Source organism: Schistocerca americana, chromosome 1 (assembly GCF_021461395.2).
Source record: "Schistocerca americana isolate TAMUIC-IGC-003095 chromosome 1, iqSchAmer2.1, whole genome shotgun sequence".
In the NCBI taxonomy this organism is placed as follows: domain Eukaryota; kingdom Metazoa; phylum Arthropoda; class Insecta; order Orthoptera; family Acrididae; genus Schistocerca; species Schistocerca americana.
This window is the reverse complement of record NC_060119.1, coordinates 251877177-251880827: the sequence shown is the minus strand read 5'-3', so window position 1 is coordinate 251880827 and position 3651 is coordinate 251877177. Positions and strand designations below refer to the sequence as shown.

The 3651-nt window shown below is 43.0% G+C and overlaps 1 pseudogene; it reads left to right on the top strand.

The window, feature by feature from the left end:
• Nucleotides 1-431: 431 nt before the first annotated feature.
• On the top strand, nucleotides 432-549 carry LOC124560129 (annotated as a pseudogene).
• The last annotated feature ends 3102 nt before the right edge of the window (nucleotides 550-3651 follow it).

Here is a 3651-nt window from a genome sequence, read left to right as displayed (position 1 = left end):
ATACTTGGTGGCTGCGCACTGTGCAATGCGTGACAATTGCGCAGCTGATGATTACCGGCAAAATTTTTCAGTCGTTAGCAGGGCGCAATTGCAACAAACTTCGAAGATGAGGGCCTTATTGGGCTTTAGCATTAGCTGCCGAATAATACCATACTAAACAAGTCGTTTCAGACCACAGGAAAGGGGTTAATGCACGGGTTAATTAACTTAGAAAATCACTTTTTACTATAATCGCCGTAAACCAACATCAGAGACTTGTACATCAATATTAACCTTGCAGATACGTTGAGTAAGTCTGAGCATTAGTGCTGATTACCACTATAATCATGCGGTACATCTGTTTCTGTAGAAAGACAAAGTCTTTGGTGAAGCGGCCGCTAGACGATCAGTAATATTGACAATATTTCCTGGATGCCTAATAATATTGAGTAGGCAACGGCCTTGCCGCAGTGGATGCACCGGTTCGCGTCAGATCACCGAAGTTAAGCGCTGTCGGGCGTGGTCGGCACTTGGATGGGCGACCATCCAGGCCGCCATGTGCTGTTGGCATTTTTCGGGGTGCACTCAGCCTCGTGGTGCCAACTGAGGAGCTACTCGACCGAATAGTGGCGGCTTCGCTCAAGAATACTTTCATAAAGACCGGGAGAGCGGTGTGCTGACCCCATGCCCCTCCTATCCACATCCTCCTCTGAGGATGACACGGCGGTCGGATGGTCCCGATGGGCCACTTGTGGCCTGTAGACGGAGTGGTTTTAATAATATTGACCGTCTAGGAGTGAGATGGCGAGGTTGAGCAGTAATATTGACAACTTCAAAAACTTTGAAAATGTACTGCGATGCCTGGAAACATTGCTCCGCCTGTGGGGGCTATTGACAAAATACTTGGCAGTCCCTCGCGTGCTACACAGAGGAAGGAAGTATGGTTTATTGTTGTGTTGAAAATGAGTTCAAAAGAAGATGAAAGAGCATTACTATCAGAGTGCATCGAAATGTATACGTCATCACCGGCATTGTGGGATGAGCACAAAAACAGAAATGTTAAAAGTTATGAATCGTGTGGTTTGTTGTTCAGAACGGCCACTAAGGCAGATGTTTTTAAGAAATTTAATTAATGTAATGAGTAAAAGTATATATCGATATTTGTCTCTATGAATGCATTCCTTACCCAAATATAATTCTGCAGTGTACATATTATTGCATGACACGTTTCTGTAACTGTCTCTCAAATACAATACTGTAAGGTGAAACTGCACGTATGCGAGTATATTTCAACTCTTTGAGAGACTTGCCAATAGGCATTCGGGAGGACGACGGTTCAGTCCCGCGACCGGCCATCCTGATTTAGGTTTTCCGTGATTTCCCTAAATCGCTCCAGGCAAATGCCGAGATAGTTCCTTTCAAAGGGCACGGCCGACGTCCTCCCCAGTCCTTCCCTAATTCGATGAGACCGATGACCTCGCTGTCTGGTCTCCTTCCCCAATACAACCCAACCAAACCCTTGCAAGTAGTAAGGTATCGTAACGTTTGAGAAGTACTGACATTATAGAACTGCGGTTCTCACTGTATTATTTTGTTTTTTCATTATGTGGATACGGGGATCCGCAGTAATTTATCCGTTACGGTGGGGGGGGGGGAAGGGAGATGGCAAGTGTCTATGTATGAGGATGCCAATTTATGGGCTGAACCATTTCGAGTAATGTATGAACCACCAGCACACAACACTTAATCTTTGTTTTTCGTTCAGGCTCTATTTACTCAAGTTTTAGTGAGTGACCTTAGACGCTCCTTGACTTAATTTTTCATCCACCTTTTTTCTGCTTGCAACAGGTAGAGCAATTATCACAGCAGCAGCATCTTCATCCCCAACGTTCCGGATGACCGCATTATTGCAAAATATTATTGGCAATATTATTGAACTGTCCAGCGACAACTTCAGTAATGTTGCACAATATTAATGTGCAATATTATTGATTGTTCAGTGGCCGCTTAAGAAATTGTGCAGTAGTTGAAGCGTAGCAGCGATAAGAACACGCGCAAAGGGCTCGTTACTGTATAGACTCACACATAGTTACTCTGACGTAACACAACATAATATTATTTTGAGACATTATAACCGTCATATCTCGTTGCTATCCTAAATCTTATGCTGCAGGTAAGTTTGAATCCAGACCTCAAGGAAATTACAGGTAATTTTTTTCACGTAAATGTAGATATTTTTTGTAATTATTCCGTTTCTTTAACATATGCGTACAAGAGACACATGTATTTGTATGTTTACTGCTGCACTTACAACCTAGCATGAAGCTGTATACAATGTAATATTATGAAGTGCGAGAACCACTTAAGGGGGCCAGTTTTACCTCCTCTAACTGTGCAATTACTCTGTCGTAGAGCCTGGTGGTCTCGTGGTAAAGCATGTGTCTGTGAACCGAGAGGTTGCGGAATCAAATCCCGCTCGGACCTGGGAAATTTTCAGTGTGTCTTTAATGTAACCGTCACCTCTCAGCATCGTAAGGGGGCGTCAGGAACGTCACGTTAAAGTGTACGTCCACTTTCCCCGGTTTGATAACTGGAGGTAGATAATAGTCAGACACACACACATCACTGCGTTATGTTAAAATAATGTAATGTGTGCAACAGCTAAACATCTGCAGCACTAACTGGAAGGTTACTGTAATATAATTTGTCTCCTCATTATCACAACTTTTTAGTTCATAGCTTGTTCTTGGCGCACAAACATATACCTACCTCTTTATCCTGGTTTTGGAGCGCAACTAAACACCGCACCACCCGTTTGGCCACCGTGATGCCGAGGTGCCGCAAACAAGCTGATATGATGTCGTCGCTCTCGGCTAATTAGAATGCGGACACACGGTTGCCCCGTTCTCTTTTTTAAGCAGGACGGAAATACCGAGCAAAAAGTTCTCACGTGGCAGTGCGACACATAAGGCATAACGAACTGTAACTGCGCTGCATCGATGTGCTCTAACTTGCCCTTTCTCCGTGCTAAATGCAGTAGAAAGTACGGAACATGGGCACAAAAAGACTTCTGGCCAAACAAATTGAAAGACTTATCAGTGAATTGGAAATAACAGCCAACCAGTTTTAAATTAGGGGTTTATTAAACATTGACCAGGGTTTCGACAATTTTAAAACTAACTTTTTCCGAAGGTATTACACGTAGAGTCACATATTATTTACATCCGATGTGGAGTACATGTTCACATATTATTTACATCCGATGTGCAGTACATGTTCATGTCACCCACTTAATCACCATTCAAAACATATGTTTTAAAAGTAGTAGCTCTCTACTGTAGGGCTCCGTCTTAAAATCATTTAAAATGCCGCACATTAAAAAGTTTGAAGACAAAGCCCTACTACAGAGAGCTCCTACTTTTAAATCACACATTTTATGTGGTGGTCAAGAGGATGACGCCCACAAGTACTAGACAGTCACCGACTCCCGCATCGGGTATAGATAATATGTGATTCTACGGCAATACATTCTGAAGAAGACAGGTTTGACACTGTCGAATCCATGGCCAGTGTTTAATAAAACTGTATTTTGCAAGTGGCTGGCTGTTATTCCCAATCTATTGAAACTCTTGCATGCACAGTTGCTGAAGCACAGCCATGTTTAAAATCTTG